Source organism: Protopterus annectens, chromosome 7.part0 (genome assembly GCF_019279795.1).
Source record: "Protopterus annectens isolate FY-2018-M chromosome 7.part0, PAN1.0, whole genome shotgun sequence".
Lineage (NCBI taxonomy): Eukaryota > Metazoa > Chordata > Ceratodontiformes > Protopteridae > Protopterus > Protopterus annectens.
Genome location: NC_056739.1, coordinates 541,278,060 through 541,296,594, shown reverse-complemented (window position 1 = coordinate 541,296,594; position 18,535 = coordinate 541,278,060).

The following is an 18,535-nucleotide window of genomic DNA, read 5'->3' as shown; positions in this document are numbered from 1 at the left end:
TCTACTGTAAAATTACTTCCAAGTACAGAAACCTTCTGCAAAAACATGGTTCAAGCACCAAGTCATTACCTCCCTCTACTTTGGAGCACAGTAGTTCTGTCTAAGGAAGTAGAACTTTTGATGTTATAAAATTAATAGGGATAACGTTTGTTAAAGTGTATTTTTCTTGAAGACTGATATGCAGCAGAGTAGTCTAGGTAAGATTAATAGCTTTAAAAAGGCATATGTTTTGCTCTTATTATTTACTTCAAAGAGGGATATTTATGTGATTTGAAAATCTTTTATTTTTTTTGTCCCTCTTGGGACATCATGTAACTGGCCTTGCCCAATACCCCATGACCATGCCAGGTCTACCATCTTTATCTCTGACCTCCACCATGGGAGTTCTCCAGTACTGTTTGGATCAGTCATAGATCTTAAGTGGTCCTGGAGGACTCAACCATTTCTGCTTCCATCCTGGGGGAATTTTTATTTATATGGCCTACCCACTTCCCTGCCCTGCCCTCCAATGTTTGTTAACTACATTCAAAGGCAACTATCCTCATTAGACCACACCTCCCCTTAGGAAGCATCATCAATGAGCTCCCTTCCAAGTAGGACAGACACCCCCTTTCCCTCCTAGTCACCTTAGGTGCCTGTGCCATAGTGTGGGCTTTAGCCTTCTACACCATCACAGTAGTGACATCAAGAGAATGTATTGATATAATTATGGCAATATACTCTACCCCATGGTTCAGACAGAGATATATAGTGTTCTTTCACTACCTCTGATGCTATCTAAGGGGAGCTGCCAAGGGTATCCACAGTCATAAATTTCATTCAAATTATACCTAGAGCCATAGGCTGCAATGATCTCAAGAAAAGCAGATATAAAATAGGAGGTAAAGAGGTGACCATATCACTTTTCGTAGATAATGCATTAATTTACCCAATGAGACTGAAATAAGATTTGAATGCTCTTTTCTTTCAACTAGATAATTTTGGTACTTTTTCAGAATAAAAGATTGATAAAGCTTAGACTAGAGTATAGGGCAATAAAGTATGCCCCTTCATCATTTTTAACTCAAGAGTATGGATTCATATCGATCATCTCACTTATCAAATATTAGACTGCTTTGTTAGGAAAGTCACTAAGGGACCGAATGACTAAATCATATGAGGAGCAAAAGAAGAGTGTAAAATCTGACTTTTAGAAATGGAAGATAGTATATGTGGAGTTAGATCACCGAATACAAGCAATGCATTTGGACGTTGCCTTAGCAACTTTATATATTGTAATATTTCCCAGCAGATGCCCTAGGTCACTATTTGAGTCAATCAAAAATATTATAATATACTTTATCTGGTATGGTGGACATCAACAACGCCATGGCAAAAGTTGTGGGTTGGGAAAGAAATGGGTGCAGTGAGAGTACCAGATCCATACACATACCTAATAAAGTTGAAATGAAATGTTCATATTTACTAGTGTATAAGGTCATACAGACATGTTTGTTTTAAGGGGAAGCAAAAAAGAAAAGATAGTGATGGATTCTTTCTGGGATTTATGGGATAAGAAGTGCATACATTTAGGTGCTGAAGCAAACCGTGTGAACTTTGAAGTAGTTGTTGCATATTATGAAAATAAAACTATGGACTATAATGCATTTACCTAATATTATAGTAATGTAGCTGTTGCCAGAGGAAAGGGCTCTGGGCATGAAAATGGAAAACAAAATGGGGTATTAGAGTGGGAGCAGCTTAGAGATGGTGAATTTTGGGGTGCTTAAAGACAGATTAGGCAGAAGTTTGGTTTAAGAAGCTTTTTAGTGTGGGATTTAAATGGCTGCTGAGTACTTTAGGTATTGTTATTGAGGGAGGCTAGAGGCAACTGGCCATTGGCTATCAGATTATTAAGTAAGGTGTTTAGACCATCAAGAGACTTGAAAGGTAAGATAGTAGAAAAAATGAAACAATTCTGAATAAAATATAAAGGAGAATAAATACAGAAATCAGGTTTATGCATGTCAGTTGAAAAAGTGAATCACCAAATTCAGGAAGTTCAGAATTGTTGCCTGGAAATGGCTACTATAAATTATCTTATTCTTTAGCAGGGCTACAGATAATAGGTCCAATACTCTATGTGTTGTTTTGAGAATAATAGGGCTTCTGGGACATGGGGGTATATTATTTGGTCCTTCCAGAAGTTTTTCACATATAAAGTAGAGGTGCAGGATTTATTGGAAAATTTGCTAGGTAACACATTGAAGTTATTAACTTTGTAAAGATATAATACATTGAAAGAATTAAAAATTAACATGCTTAAGTTAATTTCATTTTGACAGCTGCTAAAACAAAAAATAATTAGGAAGTGTAATGTAAACCTGAATCAACAGTCACTAAAGAATTACAGCTTGCTGATGAAGTGGAAAAGATAGAAAGTAAATCTGCAAAGCTTCACTTTTGGCATTAGCATATATTTTATATGGTTGCTGTGGAGTACTATAAGGATTCACATTCCTGGATTTTAAAATAAAGCTACATTAAGATACACAGCTTATTTTGTGATGCTGTTAAAATATTTTACTTGTAACAAACGTTCTTGAGACCAAATCTGCTTTTGCCAACCTTGCTATAGACTGTGCAATATGAACAAGACTGTTTTTGGAAAATGACTGACTGTCCAGTTGGGAAGAATGAACGGAAGAGACTGAAAATAAAATTGCATTCTGTAGTCTGCATATGGAAGTATTAACCAGTTTGCTGAACAGTTTTTGCTTGGATTCAAATGAACGAGGAATATCAACAGATAATGGAAAAAGTATCCCCCAGATTCACTATCCTTCTGTGCAAGACTATTTTAGTCCTGCATGGAAGTGGCCTTTTAGGAGCAGGATGGCTGCGCGCCATGCATAGTAATGAAGGCGTGCTGCCTGAGCTCCTAAATGGACATGGAGCATGTACGAGTGTAGGGGCAGAGCTCTCAGAATATACACGCCCCTGCAATCAAGAACAGCAGTGTAGGAGTATGAATGAGCAAGACTGCTCATAGGTGTTTGCATACCCACGGCAACATCTCCCCAAGTGTACAAGAGCAATAGTTACAACTTTTAAATATGAAGATTTTTTTTTTTTTATGAAACAGATTAAATTTAACTGTAGGCGCGCGGGTTTCCCCATCGTTTAGCTATGGTTAATGCAGCTTAATGGCACAAGAGGATAAAAAGCAAGATATATGCAAATGAAGTAGTATAGCAATAGTGTAGTGGGCAGAGCATTCGCCTTGCGAGAAATCATTCCCGGTTCGAGTTTCACTCCAGTACAATCCATTTTCCATGTCAAATCACTGCATGGTTAGTTTATTTTGTTGCATAACCTACAACAAAACATATATTTGTGAACTGGAGTACTGCATTAAATGCAGATGTAAGGTGTCATTGTCATAATGTTGCAAAGTCCAAAGATAATCACAAGTGTCCCATACAGTATATGTACATAGGAATCAGGGATACAAATGGAAGTTAAAATGTGTAATGAATGATAAATCCATACAGGTGCAAAATCCACCACCTGACCAAGAACCATTAGACCTCACTGTCTAAATTAGTGCGGTGGTAAGCGGGTGTAAGCACTAGTAAGCAAGAGTTAGCATAATTATGCAGTAGTAAGCGGGAGTAAGCATATTTAAGCAGTAGTAAGTGGGTTTAAGCCCATTTGTGCAGGAGTTAAGCAATGTTCACATAGGTTAAGCAATATTCAAGCTAACTCACTGTAAGCATATTTAACCGGAGGTTAGCATTGCTTACCTTCGTGCAAACCCGCTTAAAATTGCTTAAAAGTGTCTTAAGCACTCTGTATGCATCAGCCACTGTTCTGGCCAGAAACAAACTAAACAGCCTTGGCAGGTCTTGAACCGAGGACTCTGTACATTATATTCACAGTAGTTAACCACTAAGCCATGACAGCAGCACATAAGATTGAGGTATCACCAAACAGATCCTCACCATAGGAAATACAAACTGAAAGGAATCTATATACAGTTTTATACTGTATAACCAACTACAGGGCATAAATATGTGAACTGGAGTACTGCATTAAGCGGGTTTAAGCCTGTATGCGTGGGGGTAAGCAATGCTTACACAGGTTAAGCAATTTAGAAGCTAACTGAGTATAAGAAACTTTAACTGGAAGTTAGCAGTGCTTACCTCCGCACAAACCCATGCAAACCCACTTACAACTGTTTAAAAGTGCCTTAATCACTCTGTATCCAATAGCCCTTGTTTTGCCCAGCAACAAAATCAACAGCCTCTGCTAGGCTCAAACCCAGGACCCTGCACATCATAGCCAAAGTGATTTACCAATAAGCCATGTCAGATATACATCACCCTGATGTTTTTACAAACATATCATCCAGCACAGGCATTCAACAATACAGGAAATGTATTTAAACATGTAGATGTGTGTGTGTGTTTGTGTGTGTGTGTGTGTGTGTGTGTGTGTGTGTGTGTGTGTGTGTGTGTGTGTGTGTGTGTGTATTTATATCTAAACAGATATATATATATATATATATATATATATATATATATACATATGCATACATCTATAGATATATATGTCTACATACATATGTCTCTCTCTCTCTATATATATATATATATATATATATACATATATATGTATATATATATATATATATATATATATATATATGTATATATATATGTATATATATATATGTATACATAGAGCAATGTATAATATGTAAGTATACATAGCCCTGCAATACAGTACCAACTGTTGCAAGCACCATAACCAGGACCCAACACAACATGGGCAAAAGATGTTAAAAGTAATCTATCCCACCTGTATGATGTCAGGCTGGTATCAGTAACACATCATGCGATACAGTCTGGCTACCATAGGGAATGTACTATGTGGAAGCAATAAACATTCCTAAGATACATACACACACAGACAGATATATATATATATATATATATATATATATATATATATATATATATATATATATATATATATATATATATATATATATATATATACATATATGTAACTAAATATACATACACACAGATATTTATAGGAAGATACATATTTAGAGGGTGCACACCATACAAAACAACCAGTATGCCTACAGGTGCCACCTTATCAACTGGACACTGTATGAGTCACCCATACAAAAGACAATTGTTGCCTGAAACGTATACCCACAGAGAGGTCAAAGGCTATAACACCACACACAGGTTTGCATACATGAGAAAGCTTTATTTGTGTACTATTACAGTTGTATATGCCATGTCATATAGCTGTTTAGACTCTGAAATACATATAAACAGACTAATGCAACTCTCAAAGAGATCAGTTAATACACTATTCCAGAAAGCATAACATATGTTGCTGTCCAGGCCAAGGCCTTCAAGTAGTACAACAGTAAAGACAGACTGGGCCACAGTATGACAATCAATCAACAGTAAGTAATGCAGATGTATCGTCCAGCAGCCTCTATCTACACTCTGTACACAATCCCCAGGGGGGTAAAGACTTCAGCTGACACAATGGGATGTATCTGTTACATAACAAGGCATAACTGAAACCATCACAATCACACTGATAAACAGCACAGTCTGTATGGCCGGATGCAGTAGGCCTGCATTTACCCAAGGTGATCTTGTATGGTAATGTACATCAAGATACCTTAAGGCAGCTTACACCTGATACCACTCACATATTGTAACAACCTAGGTTAGCTATGGTGCACCCCCCATAGACTGACATACAGGGGCATATACCACTGTTACATACACTGACCTCTGGACTGCATAAGGGCACACGCGTATTTTGCAGATGAAGCCCACACATAAATGGACCCAACCCCACAATATGTGTGGGGGCCACAACAGCAGTGGAATGATGGCAGGAATGGCAGTATGACATACTCACAGGCCACTACATAACAACCACTGACAGCATATCATATGGCAAAGCCTTGTATGCAGGTGGAACACAGAGGCTGGAACACAGGCCCATATGTTAAATAATGTTGTCATACACCAAGCAAGTCGCTGGTGTTACAGTATACTCTGCAACATACCCTTAGTCAGGAATATGAAGTCAGAAACACAAATGGATGTAGGCATGTACTGATAGCACTCAAAACACACACTGCCAGTGATATATCTCACACAAGACCTGTGTGGTGAACAGGCAAAACATAACAGGCACACCTCTGGCCATGATATGATATGATGGATAGGCACACATCTGAGAGCTATGCAGACAAACTGCAGTCCATGTTAAACTAGTATGTGCACACAACCCCTGTAACACTGGTGCTATACAATACATATGACAACACTACTCACCCTCTATTTGTAGTTCTCAAACCTCATACAAATATGTAGCTGACCTGAGTGTGCAAGTTCTCTTGTAAGAGGTATTGCTAACTGCTGTTTGTAACACTGCTGCCCACACACAGGAAGGATGTCCACCATACAGGAAAGGTAAAGGGAAGACGCCCACATGATGTAGGAATTTATAATAGTGGGTTGCCATGGCAGTGGTAATTAGAAGTACTACACAGCATGCTGCATGCAGGTAGCAAGTGGAGGGCACTGATTGGTGCAGAGGCCATCACCTGATCATGTGCATTATCTACAAAAGCCATGCTGCAATCTATTCCAAGCAGCTCAATCCATTTACTAGAGAGAGAGAGAGCGAGAGAGAGAGAGAGAGAGAGAGAGAGAGAGAAAGAGAAAACAGAAAACAGATCCAGAAACAAAACCACAACCACAACCAAACCAAAAACAGAAACAAAGGAAGCAGGCTAAGGCCATAGCCAAGGAGAGAAAAAAATACCCTCCTACAAGGACACCATCCACAACATACTTCATGAAGTATATATATATATATATATATATATATATATATATATATATATATATATATATATGCATTTAATTGACTGTAGTAGTTGCTGTTGTAATGATGCTCAGCTGAACAACTGCTATGGATATTAGAGTCTGTCCCTGTGGGTAGTGGGCCATACCTGTCAACTGTGCATAGCAGTACCAATTGACAAGATGTAAGCCAACATAGTGTGTGTTGTGTAATAGAAAGGATGTATATTACTGTGGCCAATAGCTGGTGGTGGAAGCAATGCCATAATGATGGACATGTGGGTTCCAGAGCCCACCACTTTCAGGACACTCAGGTTAACATGTATTGTAGCATGCTAAAATGCCATAGGTGTGTAATAGGCTTGTCTGCAATCTGGCCCTATATGTACCCCCCTAATGTTAGGCTGTGTCCATATGTGGCACCTGTCTGTGTTGTTGCAAGGTAGAACAGTGCAGTTGTGCATTAATGAGAGTTAGAGACTGCGGACCTGATGTCTGAATGTACCCCATATGTAGGTATGTATATGTGTACACATCTATATATATATATATATATATATATATATATATATGTATATATATATATATATATATATATATATACATATACACATATATATATATATATATATATATATATATATATATATATATATATATATACACACACACATGTATGTCTACAGATATACAGATACCCATATGTGTATATATATATATATATATATATATATATATATATATATATATATATATAAACACATATATACAACATAATATATATATATATATATATATATATATATATATATATATATATATATATATATACAAACACACACACATATATGTATGTAAATACATGTCTCCTATATTACCACCACAGTGCTGCATGCTATGTGTGAGGGAACAGCACACATACCAATACACACAGATATATACAGCTGTGAGTGTGTGCAACATGGACGGGTATGTCACATTTGAACCCCTAGTTGGGACCACATTGCCCTTGTCTGTGAAATAGGGAATGGGAATATGGGGAAGGATAGCAGGTAAATTTGCGGAGGTGGTTCGGGTTGGTAGATATAGAGGCCAGCCTACAGGGGTGGTATATGATAAGTGGTGGGTAAACACCCTGGATGATGTGTGTGGTCTGCGATGTGGAAGCCCCATGGGCCCCTATATGGAAACAATGGGAACAAGGCTCCCACCCATTGCTACTGACAACAACAGTCCATGGCCCTGAAGGTGCCTGGCCTGCAGGCTGAGCAGGATGCACATGTGGACCCTGTGAATGTGTACTGGGTGCCTCAAGGTGCTGTAGCACATCCCACAAGTGTCTGTGGAGCCCTGTATGAAACAGACCCAGGACTTGACCTCGGGTGACAGGATCATGTCTGTGTGTGCCCCTGGGGGGGACAACATCCTCCGAGGTGGTTCCACCTGAAGGTAGTGCTGGACCAGAAGATGAGGAGTGTTCCCTATTACATCCTCGAAGACGCACTTACCCGAATACATAAATGCCGACATGTCTCCATCGAACCACGTAAACATCGTCCTGAAGCACGAAATCCGAAATGTCGAATCATCATGGTTGGCCCTTCCGTGGTATAGCTCTGTAAGGTAAGTGTGCGATAGTTACGGACCTTAGGGTTAGGGTGCGGGTTAAGGTAAGTGCATAGATGGTAATATATGTGCGATTTAGTGTAGGGTTAGATGTAGGGTTTTGTTACGTGTATGTGTGCGGATTATTTATTTTGTTTGGGTATAGCTTGTTAAGGTAAATGTGCAATAGTTATGGACCTTAGGGTTAATGTGAGGGTTAAGTGCATAGATGGTGGTATATACAAGATGTAGTGTAGGGTTAGAAGTAGAGTTTAGTTTAGGGTTAGAAGTAGGGTTTTGTTTGGTGTATGTATGTGTTTGTTTAGTTTGTTTGGGTAGGTAGTATGTAGCGGGCGGTGGGGTGGGACAAATAGCATGGTTCGAGCTTTTGAATTTCATGGTTTAGGGCATTCAGTGTATTTGCATACAGGTTCGTGGAATATGTGTCGGCATTTTTGTATTCGGTTATTAGGGCTTTCGAGCTTGCCATATAGACCCGATGAGGAGGCCCCAGGGTGGGTCCCACATGTGACGTGGCCCTGTAACATGGCCAGATGAGGTTGGAGAGGTGATTCTGCTGACAACTATTCCCTAAACATGTTATTGTGTCACTGTTATAGGACATATGTGGGGAGTAATAGTCTACACAATCCCAGAACATGTCCAACAGCATGCATAGATATCCCCAATAACACAGAATGACAGATGTGCAGCAATCACATAGCAAACATACCACATGCATATATGGAACCATAGTGGCCTTGACAAAGGCATGCAGGTAACAAAAAGTCCATAACAGGCCAGAAATGATAGTGTCCACACAGGGAACATGGCTACAAACACATAGCACAAAGTGTGGTACAATACAATATATGTCCCAATCGTAGGTAAGCTGTAGCCATACCTATTGAGTTGTGTGAACAGTTTGTTGTCACTGATATGGTGGGAGGGGGGGTAACAGAGATGTGTATTATGAACTATGGTAACCTTGCTGTATTAGTTGCTCAAACCTGTTTCCATCGTTATGTCTTTCAGGCAAGATGTCCCACAGCCGTCTACTTGCGTATTCAATGGCAGAAAATGAGGTTGTGTTGAACCACCTAATACAGCACTATCCTGTTCTGTTTGGCAGGGCAGCCCATGAGCAGCAGGAGTGGACTACCCTGTGGAACGATCTAGTCCACAGGGTCAATGATGTTGGCCTGCATAACCACAGTTATGAGCAGGTCTGGCATCATTGTTCTGACCTGCTTTGCAATGCCCGTTGGCATACTGCTCCAGTCCGGAGGGGTCACCTCACAACGGGGGGGGGCATGCCATCCATCTCCCCGACATGTGTTGAGGAGCTCCGCGCCAGCCTCATGGCACCTGCCCGCCCGCACACCCAACTGGCAGAGACCATTGTGGAGGTGGGGGCTACCCACACAATGGCTGAGGAGCATGCAGGTAAGGCCACAGGGCACATCAGTAGACCACTGTTGCATATGCATCCGCATCTGTACAGGTAGATCATGCACATGTGAGATGTCATATATATAGTTTGTTGCTGCGTAGTAGTAATAAACAGATGTGCATAAGCGGTAGTATTGTGGACTTGTACTGTTGATGTACTGTAATGCTACAGCTGTGGCCACTGACATCACATCTCTCACACTCTTATGTAGGTCCTTCTGGTATACCACCAAAGCAGCAGCCTGTAGCTGGTGAGTATGGTTTATGATGATGCTTGCCAATACACCAGGCATGTAATGGCTATAGTATATTCCATGCACACATCTAACACATCTACCCATAATGCATGCCATACATGTTCACGTACTGTTGCTGTTAAATGCACTGCATCACAGTGGTGACCATGATGGGGTATCGTAAGGGTATGTCAAACACCTGCAAGATAACTAACATCCTGTCATTGTGAAATCTGTCCACAGGGATGAACATAATGTTGGGACACAAGGCCTACAGTAGGGACATGTGTGAAACATCACCCTTATACAGTGAAACAACAGTGTATATACCAGTATTACAATGGCAACTGTTACAGATTTACACTATGGCATAACATAATACTGTGGTCAACATTATTAGCTGGGAGTAGGCTGTAACACGTGGTGTTCAGTGTATGGGACACTGCAAACTAACACACATGTGCAGGACATACTTGTCAAGCATCTGCAAAAAGGCTGAAGGTGGGGAGGCTGTGTCAGCATGACACGCCAGTGCACTGCAGCAGGGATCCTAAGGATGCTAAGAATGGCTGTGTCTGTACACAGTCAGGTTCAGGAACTGTGGTAGATGTAATCCCTACCCCCACAGCAATAGTGACAGCAGTGTGTGAACACCAAGGAATGTACACATGAGTAGAACTTGCAATCATGCAGAGTTGGGGAACATGTGTAGGGCAAACTGACCATACACTGCAAATGCAGATGGCTCATGCTAGTATACCCCTGCCAGGAATAGTGACTGCTGTAGTACACATAACAATAGGTGCAACAAACCATCATGATAAGGGCATGCACACATATGCACCCACGGAGTGTATGCATTGCGGTCAGCATCTACACACCTAACACATTTCTTAGACACTGCATGTGAATGACAGGACATATGTCATATATCAGGCTCATGTACTGTTAATATATGCAGTGATGTGGTCTCATGGCAGATCAAGGAAGAGTGTGTCATATCAATAAGGGTGTGTACTCTCCCCATAGCCAAGGTATGGTCTGACGGTTGTCAGTGTAATAGTACTGGACTGGTCATACATGCATCGCTGATGTTGAGATCTGTAAACCAGCCATCAGGCATTCATAAATGACAGCTGTCCACATATCATCCCAGGTATGTGTCGCTGAAAAACATAGGGGCTGTGAGCATTAAAGCAGACATAACTGACACAATAATACACATTCAGCAATGGGTTTTATACCAGTGAGGTTTGGTGTACAGTACATGGTAGGGTGCAGAACAGGTGCACAGCAATACTGTATACATGGGTGCAGTGTTTTCCATGGGAAGGGGCATCACCTACTAACACAGCCCATGCATCACACAGATGTATACTGTTGCTAGCATGGATTGTCTATAGCTGCACTGCATGCTGTTGAGTACCATATGTTATGCATGTTGACAGACGGGTAATGGGAGGACTGTGTGTACTATCTTTCTGCAACCTCACCTGTGTGTGTGTGTGTGTGTGTGTGTGTGTGTGTGTGTGTGTGTGTGTGTGTGTGTGTGTGTGTGTGTGTGTGTGTGTGTGTGTGTGTGTGTGTGTGTGTGTGTGTGTGTGTGTGTGTGTGTGTGTGCTTCTGTGTGTGGGGGGTTATTTTGTCTATAAGTGCAATCTGGTGGAGTGGAGGGGGGTTGATGCATGTAGGATTTTTGTGTTTGCATGTGTGTGTGTTTGTGTGAATGTCCATGTATGCACATGTGTGATTGTAGGGTTGCTCATAAGGCAGTACTTACCTTTGTGATCGTGCAGTACATGGACATGGACTGACACATGAGACACCAGGAATACTTGTCTGATATGTAATCACAGCAAAACTAATAGTATAATAAGATATGTAGCATGGAACATGCATTGGGAGAGAAAGTAGACACCAGGTATACCATTAATATTGCAATCAGCAGAGAGGTGAATGACAACCCACATATGCAACACTACATATGCATTGGAGAATTACTAGACAACACCAGGGAGTGTATCCATACATTACAGTTGTCACATGATACGTTGATTGAGCAGCAGATCTGGCATATACTGAGCAATACTTTCACATGACACTCCAGTGCGTGACATTATGGAGTGAATGTAGTAGCCCTTAACATATAGTGGCCATGCTCACGATGTTCGGACATACATAGGGTGAACCCTGAATGACAGCAGTGAGGCCATGTAAAACCTACTCCACTCAGGTCAAGGAGGTAATGGAGTAACAGTTGTTGTGTTGTGATCACTCGTCTAAGCATTTAGAGGAATGATACTTTAATGAGTGGTATTAATGAGTGTATGTTACCAAGTGTGATGCAGGATTGGAAACTTATGTGAATAAATGTGGGATTGTCTGTAAAATCAGGGACAGGTAGGTATTTAGGTGAAATATGTGTGTGTGTGTGTGTGTGTGTGTGTGTGTGTGTGTGTGTGTGTGTGTGTGTGTGTGTGTGTGTGTGTGTGTGTGTGTGTGTGTGTGTGTGTGTGTGTACTGTTATGCAATGCTGTACATGTCTTAAAGTGCATTTCTTGTTTTCCCGCCACAGGTGGCATGGTGGGTCAGGGTCTCTCCTGCATGTAATCTGATGTTGGTGTCCATACAGACACCGAAGATGATAATAGTACTGTTGTGGAACAGGCGGGTTTGCCAGGGCCCAAAACTGCACCATCGTTTGACATCCCCCTACAAGCCACACCAACCCCGCACACAGTTACAGTGCCTATACATACCCCATCACCAGTGGCCATGGCAGAGGGACAGTTGGCAGTTTGTGGCAGTGCACAAGAGAGTGTGGTGTATATGCCTACTGTGTCTGGTCACAGCAGGCATAGCTGGATGTCTGGCAGGGAACCACATAGGCAGATGTACTGGGTGCTTGTGGTAGGGCCACTGGCCATCATGTCCGTGGCAGAAGCACCGCAACTGGTACAACCAGGTGCATGTTTCAGACTGTCATGGGGGCACAGACACATATGGAACTGTACACCAGACAGGGTCTGAGGCTGCAGAGGGCTGCTCTCACATCTGCAAGCGAGAACTTCCATGAACTGCCTGGTGCCCTCCTTGCTCATACCGAAGACATAGCTAGATGGTTGGGTGAGATGGTTGGCCTCATCGGCCGTGGTTTGTCCGGGCTTGAACATGTGATGGGAGTGTGGTGATGGCCTCGTGGACATAGGTCAGCAACACCAACAGCTGGCGGTCAACGTTGACATGCTAGGACACCAAGGTGCTCCTGTAGTGCCAGTACCAGCCCCAACACTGCAGGGCCATGCTGTCCATACCACTCCACAGCAGGCCACATGCACATGGCCCTGACCAGTCTTAGGAGGAAGCTGGTTCCAGCGGACATCTGTCATCATCAGAGGAGTGTAACACATCAAAGCTTGTACCTGGACGTGCCCATGGAACCCCTGGCAGACACAGTCCACATGTCAGTTGCTGGAGGTGGTGAACTGCACATCCTGCCAGGTATGGTCTGCAGCTGTCCAAAACACACCTGTATAGGGCAACCACATGGCAGAACTGTGTGCATGCATACCCACACACTATACGAACACACCTAGGACAACCCCATACCTACATACACCTCATCACCATGCCCATTTCAATTAATTACACTGCTTACCCACACACATGGTGTCAAATGTATGGCCGACTCTTGGTCTCTGGCAAACCAACAGCACACCCTGTGCATATGATGATACCTGTGCCACATCCCTGTCATCTATAACATCGATGCAGGGATAGGCTAATATGGTTCTGATGCACATGGTGACTGTACTACAGTCTATCAATGTACTGCAGTGTAACATGTTGTTAGGAGTAATGTTTAATGCATACATGTCAGGTAATGTAGCTGTCCAGCAATGATGCATTATAGCTGTTAGTAACACTGGGTAATTGTGGTCTCCATAATGTTATCCATTTGTGTCGTAGTTGTACATGTGTCAGCAGGAGGATGGTCTGCAGTCATATTCCACAGGGGTATGGCACTGTGGTGACACCATGGCTGCGACATATCCGGGGTACAGTTGAACACATTTCACAGGTTTGTATAGCAGTTATTGCCCATGTCACATGGACAGGTGACCCACTGGGTCATCTACAATCAGCAACCTGATGTAGACCCATCCACATACATGCACGCTCTTACTTGACAACACTGGGACTAGACCCCTACCTAGGTATGTAGTGCTACTGAACTGTGAGGCTTTCATTGCACACACCACACAGCATTTAGGGAGAGGTGTGTTCCAGGTTACATGTTACATGCAGAACATCCCCAGACATGTACAGTATGGTAATGGGGGATGTAATGGTTGTATATGGACAATACATAGTGTGACATACCATCATATGCACATTAACAGACACATAACAGGTAGACACGCATCCAAGAGTCCTGGGCCTATTGGTGCTAACTTGTCTATGTGTCCATTGTGTTACAGGTAGGCTGCACACAGCACATGTATAACTGGACTGAAGTGTGGTATCAGTTACCTGTATGGTTGATGGTGACAGTGGTCACCATACAGGGGTACATGGGACATATACTGGGTGTTCCATGGTGTAATGACAGTGTACACAGCACCCACATCACACAGTGGACATTGTACCCACTGGAACCCATGATGACACTCTGACATACCCACCATCACACATTGCCCACGACTGCGATACAACCCATTGTATATCCCAACAGTGGTACTACAGGTATATGCATCTAATGCACATGCCATAGGCATAGTAGGGTGTTGTATTGTCATGCCTCACCTATGGGCAGCAACAACACTATCTGTACTACTGTGTGGCAATGCGTATTGTAATAGGAGTATGTGGCCTTGGAATACTGTACCCTAGAGATATACAGATATGCACACATACACACACTTGCCAGAATGCAATGGGTATCCCATGCCTATCGACCCATTTGTACAACACTGTTTTGCTGGTACTGCAAGGCTCATGTAGCCATTAGAGAGAGGAGCATAACTGGGTACATGTAATGTCCGATACAGCAGCAGCCACATCTGACTATGCCAATGGGTGTTGTGGTGGTTGTAAAGGCCCTCATGATATTCCCAACTACAGGTGTACTAGCACACAGACACTGCTATCCTCAGTAATGCACATGTACACGTGTGTCAGTACTGGGGTGCATCGCTGCAGGTGTCATAGGTGTGTACCTGGCTATTGTCCATGGAGAGATGGGTTGTGTAGGGGATGTGTGTACAGTGGTGTTATGCAACCTGCAATGTGCCAGCAGGCAATCTATCGACAGACACCACTGTGGGGACCCTCAGGGTGAGAGTGACATGCATCAGCCAATCCTTTGGGTGCCTCCTGCATATGGCCACTGAGTTGATCCAGTTGACATGTATGCAACATGTATTACAACACATGGTTAGTGTCTGTGATGGAGACCTGTACTCAAGCATGTTGTGTTGACTGTGGTACTGTAGTGGAGGTACCCATGACATGTGGTGCATCCAGGGTGTTGACTCCTAAATGTGCCAGTTTTAACACAGCTGGGCAGACATGTCAGTGTCAGTCAAGCATAGGTTGCCTGTACGTATCCAAGCTGGATACCTGCCATCTGCACATCTCTACAGGGACTGACAGACATCAGCCTGGCAAATAGCTATGCAGTAGGATGAATGTGTCGACAGATAGATGTTTGACAACAATATGTATGCCATTACTACATGTTGGAAGCTGTCACTGATGTGCTGTACAGACAGTAATCTACAGTTACATTCCTCATGTCAGATCATTATCCAGTAGGGGATATATACTGTGACACAGCTCACACACCAGGAACACGACAGTGAGACATCAGAGTCCAGCTATGCCTGCAGGTGTGCTTGTTGTCAGTACTACATTTAGCACTCTACTCTTGTCTGGGAAAGCACTGTCAACAGTAGTACCGCCATGCTACACTACATGCCAGTGTGACAGCATGTAACCTTGGGTTACTACCCTTGTATGTAACACATTCACATGGATAACAGTGCTGTACAGGTTTTATATACTAGTGTATCCCAGACATGACACTCACACTCCTTGCTACTGTAATGACAGTACATAGACGCATGTATTGTACATGGCATTGCATACACTTATTACAGATGTCATTACCATGCTATGTTATCAGACTGGGATGTGAGCACTGGTTACTAGGGCTGAGCCATGCTTAGCAGGTATCAGCATTGCTGCAATTTAACAGCTAAGCAGATTTTTGAACTGGTAAGTGAAGCCTACATGGTGTAAGTGCCCGTACATTTAACTGTAGCTTAGCTTTGTGCAAACCCACGCAAATGTGCTTAAAGCTGCTCATAACTGCCGTAACCACTCTGTATCCAGCAGCCCTAGTTCTGCCCAGCAACAAAAAAACTCAGCCCTTGTAGGTATTGAACCCAGGACCAGGTACACTATAGTCACAACAGTTAACCACTATGCCATGACAGCTGTGAAGGCAATTGTTGTTTTTCTAATATATCTGTCACTAACATATTGAATAGTATTGAACAATTGCTTTGACTTCCACAATTGTCTAGTACTTGTTATTGATATTACTGTAGCATCACATATGTTGTTATATCTAAATATACACATATCAGATGCATATGGTGAGATACATCTGGGAAGGTATACAAAACTGTGATGTTTACACATGACAGGAATATGGATATATACATATACATATGTTGATATATGTCTGCATGTACATGCACATATATATTTATACATATGTATGTCTACACAGCTGTATAGTGCATCATATATATGGCCATTTGTAGATCTATTTGTGATATATATATATATATATATATATATATATATATATATATATATATAGCTAGATAGATAGATATGTATGCACATCCTATGTGTATAGATATACCTATTTATGTTGATATATATGTAGATATCTATAACTATATGTGCATACATATCTAATCAGATATATCTATGTTGATATATATGCAGATATCCATAACTATATGTGCATATGTATACATATACAGATATATAGATACATATGCAGATATCCATAACTATATGTGCATATGTATCTATATATCTGTATATGTGTAGACATATATTGCTGTGTATATGTACATATTTGAGTGTTTATATAAATATATATATATATATGTATGTAGATATGTATATGTGCATATAGCTATATATATATATATATATATATATATATATATATATATATATATGTATGTTTACCATATGTCCAGAACATGGAGTGGAGTCCTACCTCAGCACAAATGGTCCCAACCTCTTAGTGCAAGGGGATGTCATGTATGTATTGCAGGTATATATGTAGACTGTTGCTACTGTAACAGGGGTTGTCTTAACAGACATGTTGTGTGTGGGAGGTCACCTCTGCTTTTGACATGTGCACCATTGGCTACTGACATGACAGACATCCTAAGGACATCATAGTAAAGTACAACTGCTAGCACAGTAATGATCCTGTGGACTACAGCAGAGATATGACCAATATATGCGGCCAGTCTGGCACTCTGTGGTCAGTCCAGAGGTGTATAAAAATCCCCTTCATGTGAGACACGTGGACCAGGCCTCACAATGTGGATGTTAATAGCCATGTACATGGGTATATCGCGTAAATAATGGACTACATATGCCCACACAGTTTATGCATTCATACACGCTAGTCTGTCCTGACATATAATACCTGGTAGCGCAGAATTCACATGGCCACATACTACCCAGTAGTTAATGACATACATCTGTATAAAACCCCACTGCTTTGTCAGAACTACACAACAGTTATGGTGGCCTGGCAGCAGTATGTCTTGCAAATAACTGGACATACAAGCACACTGGGTAATTACACTAGGTTTCTAGGCATGCCACAAAGCACTGTGCAAACTTCAGGCAGACTGACACAACACTGGACTACATTTCATATGGGGGAATATACATGTACCTGCAATTATAGCAGGCTCTACATGCATGTCACAGCAGAGAGTAATATACACCTGTGAGAAAGTGCATACCCACAACCATTGTGAACACAGCCACAATCACATATGATATGCAAGCTTAATATGACACTATATGGACTGTCTGATAAACACCATCCTCGTATGTGCCACTCACACACTAACCCTACATACACAGGGTCATGACACAGTGTGGTCCGATGCCTGTCTGTGGTATGAGACACGTGTGTGTCTGGCCCTAGAGACACATGCACCAATAGGATACCATACACTCTAGCAGCATGTAACATCAGATAGAACAGGACCAAGAACAATGGCATCTACCACA